Source organism: Stegodyphus dumicola, chromosome X2 (assembly GCF_044657685.1).
Source record: "Stegodyphus dumicola isolate Sdum_Otavi_A_Nest chromosome X2, ASM4465768v1".
Lineage (NCBI taxonomy): Eukaryota > Metazoa > Arthropoda > Arachnida > Araneae > Eresidae > Stegodyphus > Stegodyphus dumicola.
In genome coordinates this window covers 158,330,704-158,351,830 of record NC_140781.1, presented here as the reverse complement: position 1 = coordinate 158,351,830, position 21,127 = coordinate 158,330,704, and the positions used below count along the sequence as shown (strand labels likewise).

General features: G+C 35.3%; 1 protein-coding gene across 11 annotated transcripts in view; it reads right to left on the bottom strand.

The window, feature by feature from the left end:
• Positions 1-21,127, bottom strand: part of LOC118183397 (nipped-B-like protein A) — an 83,459-nt gene that overhangs the window by 32,906 nt on the left and 29,426 nt on the right. For 8 of the 11 annotated variants that reach the window (XM_035352920.2, XM_035352919.2, XM_085809837.1 and 5 more), the window contains 2 exons: positions 19,998-20,108; positions 13,676-13,853 (listed from right to left, as the gene is read on the bottom strand). The gene's annotated coding sequence lies outside the window, so the exon portion shown is untranslated. Of the gene's footprint in view, positions 1-353; positions 1,608-13,675; positions 13,854-15,202; positions 15,672-19,997; positions 20,109-21,127 lie in introns of those variants that run through there. The other 3 variants (XR_004757228.2, XM_035352914.2, XM_085809838.1) reach the window with 3 other exon arrangements.

Below are 21,127 nucleotides of genomic sequence, written 5' to 3'. Positions count from 1 at the left end.
ACTAATCATTCTGGTGAAAATCTGGATGAACAGACCGTTAACTGGCACTACAACTGTGGCACTAGAAAAATTATTTTCTTTACAACCAGCTGTGGTACAATATTTTAACAGTATCTTTCTTCCAACCATAAGAGAAATCTCCCATTTTTTATTACTTTAGCCAACAAAGACATCTCTGGGTGATCAGCAATGATCATTTATCATAGTTGCTGGCTAGGAAATGATCCCCATCTTTAACAGGTCATTTGGGCAAGGACCAACAATTTTATCTTGGGCCCAATATAGGGCCAACAGAGTAGCAAACTCAGTAGAGATTGTTTCATTACTGAAATATAATTCTGCTGCTTGTATACTTCTTGTAACGGCACTTCATTTCGAAAATCTCAGTCAGGAAAAATGCGCTTGAGATATGAAAATTACAAAGGCAACAAACATTAAAGTAAAATCACACTTTAAAAAAACCAAACACAAATTGTTTTATTTAAAATTTCATCACATTATAAATATCAAATTACAAAATATAATTAGCTAATTAACATACAAATTTAGATAAGATTATCCTGAACAGTTGGTTTCATTTACACTTCGCACTTATGATGTAAAATTAATTGGATCATGATATTTTGGAAATTTTCGTCCATGTGTAATGAATCTTAAAAAAAATTTTTTTAGTGTGTTTTCTATGGCCAACAGTCTAACATACTTTGCTAAAATAATCATATGCAAGAAAATCTCATGAATTTTCTGCTCCGCCATAAATAGCAAAATAAAGTAAAAACCAGATTCAAATCAAATTCAGATTTACTACTCTTTATTTATTTATTCAAATCTTTCCTACTGTTACTATATTTCAATTCATAATAATTAAATTGCTGATGAAAAATTATCATCATAAATTGTATTTGAATATCTGGACCTACAAACTAAGCTTATATCATTTTTTTTAACACTGCTCTCGTTTCTAAATTTCTAACAATGCCATTATGGGCATAAGAGTTGAGTGTGAAAATAAAAATACAAATGTACTGACAAATAATTGCTGAAACTGGGTGGAAATACTTATTATATAGAGATCCATAAAACTTGTTTTCCAAACAAATATGTTACAAAAGCATAAACAAAAATTAAAATATACAATATCTTATCAAATTTTAAAGCGAAAATGGAAATGGTTTCCGTAGATATGGTTAACACCTTTACATCAGACATTGTCATTATATATACATATACAGTATGAAGTCTGATATCTAGATGCTCAATATCCACACCACCAGCCAAAAAATTATTAATTCATAAATAAATAAATAAAAATTCCCGCTTACAAAATATATGGATGGAGAATACAGTACTCAACAAAAGAAGCATGCATGCTATAAATTCTCACAACCAACCAAGATTCCCTCATGTCACTTTCAAACACTTGCTGGCTGGTGAATCACATCATAGCCAATAATAATACACTGATTGATCTAATAATATGTTGTTTTGATGCGGATGAGAACTGTAATTTTGACTCTCAGATGGCTGTGGAAGAAGGCAGGATCAGCACTACTCATTTTGGTACCACATGCAATCTCTGCAAATTATGAATTCTGCTGGGCTAAATTCTAAAAAAAAAAATCTATCACTGCCAATTTTTGCTGCTCAGTGCAGCAGAATTCACACAAGCTGTGATACCAGCCCTTTTGGGAGGTTAGCATTCTTCCATATGACCTCAAGAATAAGTAACCCAAGGTTGTCATACCTGTATGTCGTATGTCATCTTTCTATATTTAAACCGAAGATCTAAAACCCAAAAATTTGTAAAAATGCAGAATCTTCGAAGTCCTGATGACTCTGGGTCTTGAACTCTGTATATATATACATAATCCGATACTGAAAATGCAAAACCAAGGAGTGGTCCGAAAATGATGCAAATTTCAGTGTAGATGCACATCACCGAGTTGTGTAAATAATGTGAAATGCACAGCTCTACAGCGCACACTGAAGGAATCTGCAGAATGTTCAATTTTCATGCCGCTATTTCTGCTATGGATGATTTTACAAGTGGCATGGTTATCGGACTGAGAAGGGCAGGTTTGTCCATACGGCAAATCTCAGCTGACACACCTGGACGGTTATTCTACGCTACGAGAGTCGACAGCAAGTTGTGGGCCGCCAGATGTCGCTGCTAGTAAAAAACAGGTCTGCCCGACATCCTATATTCTCTGAGTACGGAAGTTGTCGAAAGCGCGTGAAAAAGTGTTGCCGCGCCGTCAATCAGGGTTGTGCAGTTGACGTACTAAGTAGACAATGGCTTTGTATGTGTTTTCGCTGCTGATTTTTTCATATTTAAACAAAGAATACGGTCGTAGATCTCTGAATCGGTCGCGAATTTATAGAAAATATATTGATGCTTTTGCTCTGCCAAAAGATCTGGTGGTGTGTGGTTCTGATTTTAAATATTCCATTAATTCTCGCCTCTAAAGTTAATGCCTTATTGACTTATATGTGAACTTTTCAATAGTGACATTACTAGTACTGTTATTAATCAATATAGCTGTGTTCCTGTAAAGGTGTGTTTGAAAGTGTTATCGAGAGAACAGTTTATTTCGGGTCATTTTTTAAGTTAGTGAAATGATGAGGAGAACTTTCCTCTTCGTTTCAACTCGAGAAAAGTTCTTCCGAAGGGGGAAGGAATCTATAGCTGTAACGTCGTCAGCTATTTTCCCACGGGCTCCCACGAAGTCTGGGAAAAGGAGACTTCAAATGGGCGCCAGATGACCACCCTGATGACACTTACGAATTCTTGAGGTCGAACGTGACCCCCAACAAAGTTCGGAAAGCATATTGTTTTTACGAAAGGAGGAAACTTTCATACAAGTTCTCACGGGTTGTGGAGTGTCCATTGTGTGTATGCGATAGACTGTCGCCAACTGCCTGTTTCTCGAAATAATTTAGATAGACCTCCCAAAAAGACATTCTGAATTTTCCCACGGAAAATTTCAGTTTCTCAGGCTGTCAAGACAGTATCTGAGAACAATCAGCGCCTGTTAACCAATGGAGAGATGCTCCAAAAAAGACGTTTAGCGAATCACTGCAGCAGACGCACAAGACACGCCCAGAAAACCTGGACATAAAAACAGTGAGTGAAAATAATTAGAGAGTTTTTTTTTAGTCTGAAGTATACGCAGTTGTTGCGTAGAGAAGAGAGAGCCTTTCTCTTGTATTTTACGGCTCTTCCCGAGTCGCTAGTAAGCTTTAGAGAGCCCCTTTCTCTCTTGTGTATTTTACGGCTCGTCCCGAGTCGCTACTAAGCTCTGTCAAGAGCGGAAAAAGAAACCCTCAAAGAAGCGTAGCCGGACTTTTTCTCCGCTACCTCTGTTTGAACTCAAGTGATTATCGTTTCCTATTGGAAATGGACTACTTTGCTAAGCAAACTACTTTGTTATAATAAGCAGTTGAACTTACCTTAAAATTCAATTTGTGAAATTTAACACTTACCTTATTTTTAATTACGCTACCAATAAAAATTGCTACAGCTAAAATCGCTACAGCTAGAAGGTATGTGTTAATTGGTGGCAAACGGTGGGATCGTAAAAACCCAATAGCAAACAAAGACGTGATCGTTTTGGAGAACCGTCCCGGTTCTTATCTTCATTCAGAATCAGCCGATTCTAGCAGTGGAAAAATATTCTTTCACAGTAAAGATTGGAGAGTTTAACCAGCAGCTGAAAAGGGATCATCGATGAGAAGCGTTCGTGAAGAATCAACTACAGTCAAAAGTCTTTAATCCGGACTCGTCGGGACTTCGGCGATTCCGGATTATCGATTTTTCCGGATTATAGATCATCAGTTTAAATCTGGTAAGATGGCATGCAGAAATTATAAAACTAAAAATATGAAACCGTAATTTATAAAATAATGAGCAATTATGATCTAAAGGGTATCCAAATTTACCAAAAAAGAAGCCTAATATTTATTTGTTTACTTTATTAAACATTTCTTTTAACGCGCGGATGCGTAAAGCATACCTTACTCATAGCCGAAATTAGAAAATTGCAAACAGAAAACTATGTGATTTGTATTCGTGATATTTATAATGACGAGGAATTTGATTTAAATCATATCAAAGACGGAGTACATCGAAATTAAATACTACATTTAGTAAGGAATTGTAAGCCGACTAAAATAAAAACATCTGCCCTGAAGATAACGATAGTGTTGACAGATCAACTTCCAGTTCATTGCGTGCTGCGACGTGCCCCCCCCCCACCCCCTGCGCAGAGCTGCGTGAAATTGATAAACAGATTTCGGAACGGTTAGATAAACAAAGGATATGCTTTTATTCATTTTTTGTAGCAATTCGTTTTTTGTTTGATGGACATCGAAACATACTTTCGTTTTCTAGATCCTTTGGGAGCTCCAGCATCGGAAATTCTATTTGACATAATCGAAAGTTCAAGCTTACTTTTAGAAAATTGCTCTTACAGTCTGCAAAAAATAATAAGCCAGATCCAATTTGAAGATTAAGGAACAACGCAATTATCAACATTAACTGAAATAGATAATTAGATAATTTTAGCTTATACTGTCCGTCATACATTAAACGCGCACGCGAAAACGTATTCTGCACTTGCGCAGATGCATATGCGCAGTCGTAAATGTCTTGTGCACACGAGTAAAACGCCTATGCGCATGCGTCAATGCGGCGCATGCGCAGAAAGATTTTAGCTTTGAGGTCCGGATTATAGATCATTCCGGATTACGGGTGTCCGAATTAACGACTTTTGACTGTACTACAAAGACTAGTTCCGGAAGTGCCTGGGAAAGAGTGTGAAGTAAAATTCTCCCTCGGGTGTAAAGACAAGACACAAGAAGTCCAGACAAGAGTGAAGTGTTGTGAATTCGCGTTTGGTGTTTACCACCCTCTGTGCAGTGAAAGTGCTTTTGGTGTTTAGTGAAAGAAGAATCGCCCAGTCGACTATTGTTCAATTGGTTTCCTTCTTCGGTCATTGAATCGCGTGTGCAAATAGAAAAGAAAGGAAAGAAGAGCTGTTATTTTTTTGTCTGCAATGGGTAAGTTGATATGGCATTATCTTTTTAAAGAGGCATTTTAATGGAGTTTGTTTTTTGTGTATCAAAATTATATGTTTAAATGGTTACTCGTAAATGTTTTGTTTTTGATGAGTAGAGAATTTTATAATAGTATTTTCAACCTTTAGAAAGCACGCATCAGTTGTAAATTGAGTCAATAAGTATTACTCTTTGTGACTAATATTCTTTGCCAATAAGTATTTAGCAAATTTTTTTTATATACTGCATTATGTATGGTTATGTGTTAAGCTGCAACAGATTATTTAAGAAATGCTTAATTTACTTTAATTTTTTTTATGTTGCTAATGGTACGTATTTTACGTCATACATACCATAAATTGCATTGCTATGTTGTTTTACTGTAGTATTTCTGGATAGTGTGAAACTTTCAGAGTAGACAAACTGGTACCTTTAGTTTTATTTTATTGTATCATTTTAAAATTTTGTCACTGGCAAAATGTCATATCTTGGCAAGGGTAGAAAGCAAGACTTCATAAATCTGTCTGTAGAATTAGGTCTAGAAGTTCCCCCAAATGCTAAAATACAAGATCTTAAAAACCTCATTGTACAGAGCCCTCAGTGTGACGAAAAATTCGTCGAGGCAACACTAGAGGCGATTATCGAAGCGCGAATCGAACGACATAGACGCGAAGAAGCCGAAGAGCGTAAACTTGAAAGGGAAAATGAGAGAGAATTTGAATTAGAACGTCTAAGGTTGACAAACGCCAATAATGGCAGAGAAAATTCTCAAAATAATATTCCGAGATCTATGAGAGATTTGCAAAATTTAATGCAGAGATATAATCCCGAATCATCGGATATTTCGCTTTACTTAGCGATGTTTGAGCGTCAGGCTCGCAAAGCGAAGGTAGAGGAAGGAGATTGGGTGTCACATTTGATGGCTCTATTGCCAATGGACATTGTTTCTATTATTCTACGAGAGCCGGAACAGAAGCTAGATAATTACTCCTACGTAAAGAAAATTCTTTTGCAGCGGTTTAAGTTGAACCCAGAGGTGTTCCGCGTCAAATTTGTTCAACACCAGCGTCGTGCGGGTAGTTTATATAAAGACTTTGCTTTTGAGTTAAAAAACTATCTAGATGAATGGTTAAACAGAGTAGACGTCCGAGATTTCGATGCGCTAAAAGACTTAATGTTGACGGATCAAATTAAACGTCGAGTAAACAGCGAAATTCGCGAACACTTCGTGGATGAGTGGCCGAGTATAATATCTTCTGCCGAACTAGTGAAGAAATTAGATGAATATGAAGCAGTACGAAAGTCCGTAAAAAAACCAACAGGTTTTACTAAAAATACCGAACAGGATTCAAATATTAAAGAAAGGAAAAAAGGAGAATTTTCAGATCGAGTACGTCGCCATGATAATGTTTCGAAAGAAAACACTGCGGAGGAATGGAAGTCAAGTGTTTTCGAACAACGGAGAATACCTAGATGTTATGAATGTAATTCAGATAGCCATCTCCGACCTCAGTGTCCTCGGTTAAAAAGACAAGAGGCCGCTGAAGCTGTAAACAAACTAGGCATTTCAGGATCTCCAGATACATGGCTAGCTCCCTATATGGGTATAGCAAGAGTAAATAATCGAGAAATGCCTGTACTCCGAGATACTGGCTCCACTATCGATCTGATCGGATTGGACCAAGTAACACATCAGATGCTTCTAGGAGAGACAGTGTTGGTTAAGCAGCCGCTAGATTTACATCCCTGGTCTTTACCCTTGGCTCGAATTGAATTAGAGGGAGAGGACTTTGGGAAAGTCATTACTAAAGCCGCAGTGGTTAGCTCCGACCTGAATCAAGAATATTCTCTGCTGGGAAATCGAACAGCCCGATTGATAGAACAGAATAAAATGCAGCCTTATAAAATCAATGCTGTTATGACTCGCAGTCAAACGAAAGCTTGCAGCAGGAAAGAAAATTCCCCTAGCCAAGGTCCAGAGAACAACGAAGTTGAGCGCCCCGCGGGGCGAATGAATGACGAGGAGGAGGGTGAAATTTTCCCCGTCCACTCAGCTAACGTCCGAGGCAAAGAAAGGGTGAAGTGTCCTCACCGTTCGGAAAACAGGTCAAGAAATGGACAAATCAAGATAACAAAAGCGGTCATTAACCCACGAAGTGCATGGACTTCTTTAGATTTACGAAGAAAGCGAAACATTTCTAAGAAAAAAACGCTGGTCCGTCAGGACGAATTTTTGTCTGGAATCCCAGAAGAAAGAAGTGCAGGAAGACCCCCGGAGCGTTTCCATTCACGATGTGCTGTTCGGAAATCTGAAACTGAACATCGAAATCGAACAGATCACTGGCAAAGTAGTTTTCAAGATAGAAACACAAAATATTTAGCCGTAAGTGGGAAAACCCACAGACATAATGAAAGCTCATGGGTGCGAAAACGAACCAAATGAATTGAGATTTTATCTGAATTAGGAAATAATAGGAGCCGACAACTCGTTTTGAGTACAATAATTTTTTGTTTGTTTTGTTTATTGTAGTACTTTGTATTTGTATATTGAGTGTTGATCCTTTTAGAATTACACAGGATTTATTGTGTTCCTTAGCTTTATAGTACAGTTGCAGCCTTGCAACTTTGAGGTTGTTTATCGCCCAAGGAGGCTAAATTAATGTCGATGGGCTGAGTCATCTAGAGAAACACTCTGTGCTAGGGTATGAGTGTTCTCGTTCGGTTATTGACATGTATTTTTATACATGTTTTATAAATATTATACCAGACTAATATACAGCTTGTTTTGTTTCCTGTTAAGCATATTGTAATCTGTGTGTATGTGTATATATATATGTGTGTGTGGTTCTGATTTTAAATATTCCATTAATTCTCGCCTCTAAAGTTAATGCCTTATTGACTTATATGTGAACTTTTCAATAGTGACATTACTAGTACTGTTATTAATCAATATAGCTGTGTTCCTGTAAAGGTGTGTTTGAAAGTGTTATCGAGAGAACAGTTTATTTCGGGTCATTTTTTAAGTTAGTGAAATGATGAGGAGAACTTTCCTCTTCGTTTCAACTCGAGAAAAGTTCTTCCGAAGGGGGAAGGAATCTATAGCTGTAACGTCGTCAGCTATTTTCCCACGGGCTCCCACGAAGTCTGGGAAAAGGAGACTTCAAATGGGCGCCAGATGACCACCCTGATGACACGAATTCTTGAGGTCGAACGTGACCCCCAACAAAGTTCGGAAAGCATATTGTTTTTACGAAAGGAGAAAACTTTCATACAAGTTCTCACGGGTTGTGGAGTGTCCATTGTGTGTATGCGATAGACTGTCGCCAACTGCCTGTTTCTCGAAATAATTTAGATAGACCTCCCAAAAAGACATTCTGAATTTTCCCACGGAAAATTTCAGTTTCTCAGGCTGTCAAGACAGTATCTGAGAACAATCAGCGCCTGTTAACCAATGGAGAGATGCTCCGAAAAAGACGTTTAGCGAATCACTGCAGCAGACGCACAAGACACGCCCAGAAAACCTGGACATAAAAACAGTGAGTGAAAATAATTAGAGAGTTTTTTTTTAGTCTGAAGTATACGCAGTCGTTGCGTAGAGAAGAGAGAGCCTTTCTCTTGTATTTTACGGCTCTTCCCGAGTCGCTAGTAAGCTTTAGAGAGCCCCTTTCTCTCTTGTGTATTTTACGGCTCGTCCCGAGTCACTACTAAGCTCTGTCAAGAGCGAAAAAAGAAACCCTCAAAGAAGCGTAGCCGGACTTTTTCTCCGCTACCTCTGTTTGAACTCAAGTGATTATCGTTTCCTATTGGAAATGGACTACTTTGCTAAGCAAACTACTTTGTTATGATAAGCAGTTGAACTTACCTTAAAATTCAATTTGGGAAATTTAACACTTACCTTATTTTTAATTACGCTACCAATAAAAATTGCTACAGCTAAAATCGCTACAATAGTAACTGCTTAGAATACATCCACATCATTTCTAATTAATCCATATCATACAATCTCACATAACATTACTAAGCGCAGGTATGTCTTAAACTATCAGTAAATAAGACTTCAATCAAAATAAAAACTCTTTTGGGTATTAACAACTTTTGAGTTTTGACTCTTTCACAGATGCTCTTTTGACTGTGTCACACTTTCCAGCTTTTGCTTCCTTTGAATCAAAGTTTTGCAGCTTTCCTCTCTAATAGGGATGTACAAAACCTGTAAGATATGATGGGAATGGGTGTTGTTTGCACATATAATGATGCCTGAATCAGAATGTTTTTAAACAGTTATTTTGTCCAGAAACACAGCATGTCGAAATGTCGCAACAGATGTACCTGAATGCAATTACGCACTGATATGCCAGAGGCATTTACACCATCAGCCATAACTGAAATAGTCACCTCTTCTCTCACCTCCTAAATTATTATATATGTACACTGATAGAAAAATAACACAAATTTGAGCGTCTATACATTGCTATGCAAAAAACATATGTACACTGTGCAAAAAAAATGGGACAGTTCCTATATCTCTTGTTCTACTTGGCCGACTGACAAAATTCAACTTGCGTTTTTAATGTCTCAAAAGTACGACTTAGGATATGTATTAGACTTATATATAGCATTGTTTTATACACTCAAATTTGTGTATTTTGACACAATATCAGACTTTTTCTGAAATAAAATAACAATTTTTTTCCATATTTCAATTCTACAATTCAATTTCTACCAAAATATCAAGTTTTGTAAAAATTAGCTCTCAAAATTTTAGATCCTCAATGTTAATTGAATTTGGTATATATTTATCAATCTTTCACGTTTCGAAATTTAGGTTCATTCCAAATAAAATTCCCCCATTTTTGTGATTTATTTTTAAATTTGTATTTTTAAATTATCTTTATAAATTTTTCAAAAACATTTTTGAATTGTAATCTATAAAAATTTTACCATCATCTTAAAGTAGACGTATTTCTAAGCATACCTGCAAGATTACATTTTATTCAAAATTTCCGAAGATATACGTGAATTTATATATTGGCCCGTTTTGAAATTTGGCATATTTGTTGAAAGCGATAAAACATCAAATGTGGTTTAGATACTTTGCTAAATTATTTGGAAGTAGAAACAATGTGGCTTTTTTTTTCCACTTATGCTCAATGTAAAAAGGTAGGAACGAAATGCCTTTTTTTCCGCTCCAGCATAATGGAAGGGGAAGGAAAATTGGTTGCCACATATTAAGAAGTTCGCCAAGTGGCGAACTGAATTCTTGACACAAACTAAAAAAATTTTGCCAAGATAAAATTTTGAATTTCTCCATAAATTTCGCACCAAATTTTACAAAATTTAATATCTAGGCTTAATGTGAGTCATAGAATCGAAATATGGAAAAAATTGATATGTTATTTCAGAAAAAGTACTATTTTGTGTCCAAATATTGTTAGAACAAAGCTATATATAAATCTTATATATATCTCAAGTCAAGCTTTCGAGACATTAAAAATGCAATTTGAATTTTGTCAATCGGCCCAGTAGAACGAGAGATATAGAACTGTCCCCCCCCTTTTTTTTGCCACAGTGTACACGAACTACGAACCCTGTTAATCATTGTTGCAGAAGTGAATACATGGTATGTGGTAGCACAATAATGGATATGCATACACCTTTTGCCACATTTTGAATGTTACCTATGTATTCAAAGATAAAAAACTGATTTCTAAGAACTTTAAACTTTTAAGGGGAATCCCCAGAAATGTTTGTTAATAGACAATAATCTGGATCGCTCAATGAATAACCTGAAAGTGAAGACAAAATTCGTCCAGATCTCAGAACTTAAAATTTCACAAAATTTATGCACGAGATGTAACAAAAAGATTTCATATTCTCCCACAATCTTGACAGGATAAAGAGGCATTTTGGTAATAGAACAGAATTTGTGAAACACTCTTAGCAGTTTGGCAAGACAGCAATCATAACTAGCCCATCTAAAACTGTCATGTACTTAAACATTTTTTGTTCTTATGATCTTACTCATGAGTGTTAGTACTTTATAGGCCTGTTTGTTATTTTGCACTTAATACGCAATTGTGTACCAGAAGTTTTCCATAATGGCATTTCATGTATTTTTTGATAAATTCTTGGCCACCACCCGATTTAGTTTCAAATACAACCACAGTTATTTGCTTATGTTTATGCAACTTGCCATCATAATTTGGTTAAAAGTGATTGGAAATTCAAACTAATAAGTGTTTTCAAAGGCTATGTGCACATCTCTCAAGACTATTTGTAATTCTTTCATTTTGCAGTATACAGGGTGTTTCATAGATCATGGGACAAAATTGGAGGGGTGGTGGAGCATACTAAAACATGCATTTTTTTTATAGGAATGTAGGGTCTAAAGTGACGGGTTAAGGCGGGAAAGCAAAAAAAACGACACGAGAGAAAAATGTGTTTATGTACAAAATCAATGCAAAGTGCTTCTTTGTAGCAATACAGTATTCACAATAAATGTTCAAAAGCATGACCACCAGCAGTAATACATGCTTGGTAACGTTGCACAAGGGATTGACGAACATTTTGAAAAATGACAGGCGTTTCGCGCACGCTTCCAGTCACAATGGATAGTCGCGCAAACGAGGTCCTCCAGCGAGTCAACGGGAGTCTCGTAAATGATGCTCTTCAGATGGTCCCATAAAAAAAGCCAAGCTGGATAAATATGGAGAACAGGGTGGCCATTGAACAGGTCCAATCCATCAGCCCGGAAATGTCAAATCCAAGTAATTGCGGACCCATACGTGGTTATGGGCTGGTGCACCAACATGCTGGAACCACATGCGATCACGAACGACAGCCAGAACATCCTGCAGCAATTCCGGTAGCACCTCTTACAGAAAAATATAACATACCTCATTTGTACGTGCAGGTAAGAGGTATGAGTCTATGAGGTAGTCGTTAACAATAACCGCCCACACATTCCCGGAGAAGCGGGTTTGGAATGCATGTGGACGTGTGCCGTGTGGATTATGAGTCGCCCACACGTGCATTTAAGATGCCGTCCTGTGAGAAAGTTGCCTTGCCCGTGAATAGCACATCCGATGGGAAATCTGCCTGCACCGCACACTGCTGCAAGAAACAACGACAGAAATGAACTTGAAGAGGGTAATCTGCCTCTTGCAAGGCTTGGATTCTCTGCAAATGGTATGGGTACAAACCATTTTCATGCAATACTCTCCAAATAGTGGAATGACTCAGCTGCAGACGACATGCAACAGCTTTTGTACTTGTCTGAGGTGATTAATGCACAATGTTCAAGATGGATTCTTCAATGCAAGGTTGCCGTGCACTTCTACTTCCACTCCTAGTGTCAGAGGTGGCTTCAAATGACCCGTTTTCACACAGAGACCGGTGCAACCTCTCAAACATTGTGTGCTTCGGCATATGCCTGTTTGGAAACCATTCTTGGTACAACTATAGCACTGCTCTACCGTTCTCATTAGCAGCACCATACATGAGATGCATCTCAGCTTTTTCCCTTTGCGTTAACTCGCCCATCACACCATTGATGACATGAATGATCCTCTGATGCATCGGATCGTGGTTTGTCCGGCTCACTACAGCCCTCTACCGCTGCATTGCCAGCCAATCACAGCTGTACTTCCTATTAATGTTAGTGTTCTCTTTTTTGAACATTTATTGTAAATACTGTATTGCTGCAAAGAAGCTCTTTACGTTGATTTTGTACATAAACATATTTTCCTCTTGTGTTGTTTTTTTTTTTTTTTTTTTTTGCGTTCCTGCCTTAACCTGTCACTTTAGACCCTACATTCCTATACAAAAAATGCAAAAAATGCATGTTTGAGTACTTTCCACTGTTGGCTTTAGTTTTCCACATGCAAATTTTGATCGGAGGTCGATCGGCGGTAAGCTAACGTGGTTGCCGCTGATTGGCCAATGACGTCAAGATCGGCGGGTTGGCCGAGTATAACATATAATATGTATGCCGGTATCGGCGAATCTTCTTGTTTCTTGTTCTCTTGTGTGATTATCAGTTAGCTTTATGCTAGTTTGCTTTCACTAAATGATTTTAAATGTAAAGGCTACAGTGTTAGCTTTTTTATTTTATTTACGGAATAAAGCAAGAATTTTATTTAGTTTAGTCTTAGCTTTATTTAAGGGAAGCAAAACATGCTTTGCCTTCATCACCACTGCCAACATCCACCACCCCTCCAAGTTTGTCCCATGATCTATGAAACACGCTGTATATGAATGCCAAGGGCATAAACTACACTTTGAGCGTCTACAATAAATATATCAGAAAAGAATTTCTTATTCAAGACACTTTTCACCTATTAGCTAAATTACATTACATTTTGAAGATGCTCAAATTTTTTCTAATGCAATCGCAGGATATATACATAAAAATTACCTAACACAATGTGAACAACCCAGCTATTCCAAATTTTAGAACAAATTTTAATTTAAAGCAGAAGACTAATATTCCAACATAGTAACCATTAAGTGCACAGATGATTTTAAAAATTACATACTTCAGAAATATATTTCACCGACGTTTCCCATTACAAAAGATGGCATAAAATATAGCTATATAAATTAGAAAGCAAGTTATTCGTACCAAAGTCGATGTGTTGCTTTCAATATTAGTAATTTAATCATTTGGAGATAAAAATGCCACGAAGATCCCTCTTGTGCAGGTTTCTCAATAGCGAGACATGACAATGAAGGCTGCACACTGAACTGCTGTGTGTCAACTGGAAGAGAGTACATCTGTCATATTCTAGAACTTGCACCATCTAGAAGGAGGGGGAAATTCATCTTTGAAAATAAACATATATACAGTATGTGAGCAAAAAAAAAAAGAAAGAAAAACTTGATTTGAAAACAAAAATATAGTTTATCCATAAATATTGAAGTAATACTAAAAGCAAGGAAGATTGTTTTAAAGCAGATAAAAAAAACATTCAAATGTATAATCTTCATAATCTTTACTACTAAAAGAGGAAAATTTTACATCAGGAACTCAGTTTAAGCAAAGTAACTTATGCACTGTCTCGAAGATAGCAATATTTTAAGTGAAAACAAAAATTAACAGATTAAGTATAAAGGTTCAAACAAGGATTCTTAACATTTTTTCCACCTCAACACTTTAACTGTTATACAGATATTTAACTTGGTAAAAACTAATCAAGACCAAAAATTTGACAATTCACTATGTACTTTTTAAATCGATCTAACAAGTAAGAAAATCACTCAACTATTGCACCATCTCAATCTTTTCCATTAAAAAATTCTTATAGAAAAATATTTCAGATTTTAATGAAAGTTCCTGCCACAATAAATGTCGTCTGCACAAACCATTCAAGTTGGCATATTTAATCATATTTTGTCGAAAGATTTTTTGCATTTGAAAAAAAGAGACTTGCTTTAGAACACTGTGTTGTGAAACTTGTAAAAGAATATTATCATTAAGTACAAGGTGTCTAAAATGGAACTATGACGCTACCAGATTAGAACTACAGTTTACTTCCAGTTCTGTTGCAAAAAGTCAGCTACACAATGTCACCAAATCATGTGCACAGCTTTAGGTACTAAGGCCGTATCATATGACACTGTGAAAGTTTGCTACTGAAAGTTCAAAAACAATGACTATGACATTCAAGAACCACAGTGCTCTGGCCGGCCTACTGAAGTTGATGATGCCCACCTGAGAGAACTTGTGGGAAAACATCAGTATGCAACCACTCAAGAGTTTGCTAAGGAGTTGGATGTTAGTGTCTGAAATGGAACTATCACGCTACCAGATTAGAACTACCATTTACTTCCAGTTCTATTGCAAAAAGTTAGCTACACAATGTCACCAAATCATGTGAACAATTTTAGGTACTATTTCCATATCATATGACACTGTGAAGGTTTGGTACTGAAAGTTCAAAAACAAAGACTACAGTACAAAGTCTGAAATCCGGACTTGTTGGGACTTATAATTTTTCCAGATATTAGATCACCTGTTTAAATCTAGTAAAATGGCATGTACAAATTATAAAATTAAAATACGAAATTGTAATTTATGAAATAATGAAGTATTTATGATCTAAAGGGTATCAAAATTTACAAAAAATAAGCTTAATATTTATTTGTTTACCTTATTAAACATTTCTTTCAATGTAAGTTGGTAAAGTTGCTTCGTTGTTTGTGCTAATACTTTCTCTTTAATTCTGTAGACAAACGTAATCTCTTGTTCAATTACATTGTTGAGTCCTTTAACTGCTGTTTCGAGAATTCCGACTGACTTGTCAATTGAAATTTTCTCGTTTTCAGTAACTTCTTTGTCACTTTCTTCACTATCGGTGGCTTCACTATCGGCTGTATTTCTGGATCTAGAACCATACTACAGATTTCACCATTCATTAATTGATTGATAACTGAGAATCATTGTCATCACAATGAAACGCTTCTTTTATACCATCTTCATTTATTACCGCTTCTCCACATTTCTTTAAAAAATCTGTTCATTGCATTGGCAAATTTCACCTTTGTTTTACGATATCCGAAACCATTTAAAATTGGCTATCATCATCAAATTTAGCTATCCTTCATATACATATTTGGTTATGAATCATGAGCTTGGCGACTAACGACAAGTTGTTCCGTTAAATTTTATCTTGCTTCTAACCTGCACTGAGACAATTAAGCCTGAATTATATTAGTTTAGTTACTTATTATACTATTATACTTATTATACTTATTATACTATTATTTTATTGATTTTTTTATCTTACATGATTAATCTTATATAAAGATGCAAAAATAAATGGCATTAAAATTAGAAACATGCAGACATTCACCGGCACATCTGTGAAGTTTACGGAGCTACTGCCAAGAGTGAAGGCAAAGTTCGTAAGTGGATGAGAGACTACAAAGCTGGACGCGAAAACAACCATTCATGATGAGTCCCACTCCAGTTGCCCATCTACGATCAGACAATTTGATTGCTTCAGTTGAAGCAAAAATTTTTTAGAACAGATGCTTTACCATAAGCACTCTTTCAAACAAATTTCCTGACGTGTCTAGGTCAGTGCTACATGATATTGTTTCTGAAGAGTTAAGGTTTAAGAAACCTAGCTCTCGCTGGGTCGCTCAACTCCTAATGGAGGGCCACAAAAACAAAAGATTTGAGTGTTTGCAGAATTTTTGACTCATTACAAAGAAGAAGATGACGCCATGTTGAATCGGATTGTAACAGGAAAGGAAAAGTGGGTTTCACATGTCATGCCTGAATGGAAGCAATACAACATGGAGTGGAGACATGCACACTCTCCTGTAACAGTCAAGGATGAACAGATTCTGTCCCAATGCAAGATCATGGCATCCATGTTTTGGGATATACATGGTGTTTTGTTGGTTGTCTTCATGCAAAACAGAACCACCATAAATATGATAGCCTACAGCCATACCCTGCAAAATTTATGCTGAGCTATTCAAAACAAAAGACATGGCATGCTGTCAAGAGGGAATTTGGCTAATCCATGACACTGCAAGGCCTCACAAGTTCAGACCCGAACTTTATTGGACTCGTGGCTGGGAAGTTTTGAATCAACCCTCCCCTACAGCCCAGACCTTTCCAAGACATTTTCAACTTCTCCACTATCAAAAATATCATCTCGGCAGCAACCACTACAACGATGACGAAGACGTGAAAACAGCCATGAGCTCTTGCTTATTAGAGCATGTGGTAAGTTTCTATGAAAAGGGTATTCAAAATCTAGTTCTAAGGGTATGATAAGTGTTTAAACAAACTTGGCAACTATGTTGAAACTGAAAATCTTAAAATAATTCAATCTGAAAGTAAATTTGTTTTTTGAGAATTTTCTTTTGTTTAGTTTTTATTTTCAAACGGCCTTACTTAAATAAACACTCCTCATACTACTTTGGTCATTTAGAGAGCAAAATAGCAAAAAATAAGATAACATGGACAGTAATATCACAGTTATTCATAATTTAACCTCGGATCACATACACCTTGTTTAATCAGTTCACGAACAAATTAACTAAACAAAAAATGCCTCGGATAACTTTTCTTAGTTTTGAGTGAAACTGTAATTCCAGCCAAAGCCTTAAATAAGACAAGGTCTCTTAGTTTATTTTATTATGTAACTACTTACCATCACTTTAATTATTAATTTATTATTTACCTGTATTAAATTTTAGTTTTATTATTTACTTTAATTACTAAATATCTTATTTAAGTATTATTTACTTTGTTTTAATTATTAATCACTTTGCTGTTTTCACTTAGAAAGGCCGTTCGCCCAAATGGGCTATTAGTCTTGTAACGGGATTTTCCATTGTCCACTATAAACGGCTGTATCACTTTTCAAATTGTTGCCACTAAATATTTTTAAGAAATTAAATAATGGGAAATCTGCATATATGTATGCATGTTCCTTGCATGTGAAAAAAACACTACCTAGGGCCGTCAAATTTGGAATAACATAGTCCTCCACCCAAATATGTGCACTGGAACCGCAAATTTTTAATTTCGTATTTCATAACACTTTAATGAATTTTTGATTAACAAACATCTGAAAGCGAGCAGTGGCATCACAGCAACTGGAATAAAATGTTACTATCTTCAGTGCGAAAGACTAAAGATACGCTGTTTTTAAATATTTTCTGATTTTGCTGTTTAATTGAATTTTATGTGGCATAAGTACAGGGACCATGATATTTAATTAATATATTAAGCATGTGAAATATTAATAATAAAAACAAAAAAAAAAGGTTTACAAACCATCTTACTAAGAAAACTGAGCATTGATATGATGAACTGAGAAAAAGACTGAAAAAATAGAAAAAATGTATGCCAATGCTCAACTTTGCATCAGGAATTCTAAACATAAGCTGCTATGCTGCTTTTTGAAATTTTTGTAATTTTGCTGTTGAATTGCATATGGCATTTAGAGTGAAGAAACTAATACTCAGCCATCTTAGCTTTACAGATTTGGCTCTGAAATTTCAAAGTTCCTAAAAATATCATGAATTTCCTAAAAATATCAGACTGGTAGACTGCGAACTCAGTGAAACCATTAAAAAAACTTAGTAAGCCCTTTTTGCTGACTGTTAAAATCTTAAGCCTTTTCATTTTAAAAATTAAATACTGGTTTCTAGACAAAACCATGTACTATGAAGTTAAAAATGAAGATGCAGAGAAGTAATTACAGGACCTTAAAAATGAGCTAAAAAAAAGCACTATTACGCTGCTATCAGACGGCGATTTGTTTCGGAAGAACAACTGTTTGGAATCATAGATCGCTTTGGGTTTAACACAGGGTAAACTGGTTCCCCATTACAAACAAGCTGATAGTATTCGAAGCTGGTAGCTGATTGGTTGAAAACGAACAACTTGCAATTTTTTTGGAAAGGAAGGGAAAAGTTGCACGTCTTTCTTTTAATAGTAAACTAGTGAAAAAAATTGTCCGAAACAGTTGTTCGAGTGAAACAAACGTCGTGTGATATGGGCCTTACAATTTCAGAAACAGTAGCAAAAGGTGACTGATGACGAAATGTCTTTAGAAGAAAGAATAGAAAATGATTCATGAATTTTTTGCAAAATGGAGTAAAGTGCAAAGATTTCACGCAACAATGTCACCCTGATAAAACAGTTGCATATTACAGCATAAGCATTTTTAATGGTAATGGTTTTAAAAACATTTTAAACACAACAAATCACATCAGATGCATTTTGAGTAAAACAGAGGCTCAGTTAGTCACAAGCACAGTCAAGTAGAACTTAGCGACAAAGAAAACATAAAAGAGACCTCTTGAAAACAGTTACCTAACATTTTATGGGGAAAAAATACACAATCAAGATCAATGGTCCAGGAACAAATTAATCCATCTTACATTAATTCCTATGGGGAAATATGTTTCAATTTACAAACATTTCACTCACTGAGCAGCTTTCAGGAACAAATTAATTTTTATTAACTGGGGTTTCCCGATATTTTACAAAGTTAGAAGTTTTAAAAAAGAATATCTTAATCCAAAGGGAAAATCAAGCATGCACACTCTATTAGATGAAGATCTTAATTAGCAGGAAGCATCTCTGAAATTCCTTTAAAAAAATGCACAATAAAGGTTTGTGTGTGTGTGTATGTGTGTGTGCGTGTGTAATTTTTTTTATTTATATTCAAGGTCTGTTTTCTACATCTTAAAATGTTATTTTTTTTCTAGTAAAACATTAAATATTTGTCTATTTTTAGGAAGGACAATATCATTTGCTAAACATCTTTGTAATGATTCATAATTCTGTTAAGAGAACAGCATTAAAAACCCAATATATTACACTTCTATTTAAATTCTTTTAAAATCAATGTGGAACAGTGAGTAGTTGTCTTAGAATGTTCACTTATATTAAATGTCAAACATTTAAAGGTCCCTACGATACTGCTTGAGGTGATACTGGTTGAATACTTAATACCACCAACAGTGTCAGATAATATTTTGTTAAATGCTAAATGGTGCTCATAGTACACTGCAAACACTCTTTCTGAGAACCAGCTTAATGAATAAATTTAAGGCAACAAAATGGCTAATGTTCAAGAGATCCCCCCCAAAAAAATGCTTTTTTAAATGCTAAGGCTAAACATAGCAAAAAATTACACAACAAATACAAAACTTTTGAGTTTCTGACATATTTGGTATTATCCTCCATCATACAAAACTTCAAGTTACAAGAATAAGTGATCTTAATATGATTAAAAAGCTGATTACGTGCAAGATTTAATAATTTCATTAAAGAATTCAAAATCATACTTTTAAAATATAAAATGCACAAACACCAGATAAATATCTAACTAATTAAAAACGCAACTAACTAACTAATTAAAAACACAAATAACTAACTAATTAAAAACATAATAAATAGATTAGCTCACCAGTTTATCTCCTTCAATTTTTACATTTTAGCAGAGATACTGGGAAGAAGGAAAATAATTTATTCATACTGCACTATGAAGGCAAAATTTAGAAGACCAAGAGATAAATATCTACAAAATAATAAAACTGTTAGGAAATATAATCAAATCGGACATGCTCCTAAATTAAAAATCTTTAAAGAAAGCAATTAAGATATAAAACCACTAAAATATTCTTAACACAATTCGTACGAAAGTAATTTCAATTTATGGTTACAACATAAAATTTAGGCTCAGTAGGAAAGTATGCCACTTAGTAAAAAGAATATTATTAAAATTAAAAACTTTAAAATACATAAAACAGCAACATATCTTAATTATGCGCTTCTGCACTTTGCTCTTCATTTAAGGCATCTTGTCAAAAACGGTATATAGTTAATTTCAAGAGGCAAAACTAGTAGAAAAAGCTTGAGAAATGCACAAGTAAATATGTTGTAGGGTTTCCCTTAGTTCAAGTTTTTGTTATCTTTCCTGAACTCCTCAACTTCCGCTCACATTTCCTCACTAAGATGAAAATTTAAAGTTAAGATTATTTAAACGGGTGAATCTCGGATTTTATTCCGAGCATGTTTTCGCTAGCCAGCGCGCATTATATTTCTGACCTTGCTGTTATGCCTTTTGGCCATTTTAATAATCATCACACCAGGTAGGTTGTTGAGTCAACCTAGTTAGCCTTAACTTGAAGGTGCTAATCCAGCACTACTCTTTTTTAGGCTTGAATTTATTGTATAAAGATTCTTAAGATCCACCACAAGTTGTCAGTGTTATTGTAAAGCACGAAGTACGTGCCTTTCTGTTCATGGTTGAAAATAATAAAGGGTTATTTTCACCTTCTTCTGAGCTGATATTTTTTCAAGCCTGTGTGAGAAGTCATCAGGTTTCTTAATAGGATCTAGAAGAGTTTATGTGGCCTAAAAGGGTAAGATCCTATAATGTTTGATTTTCGTTACAGAAACAAAATTCACATTCAATATAATGCATAAAATAATTTCTGTCATTGAAAAAGGATTTATATATATATATATATATATATATATAATTTATTTATATTACTTATTTATATAGATTTACATTATTTATTTGCATTACTT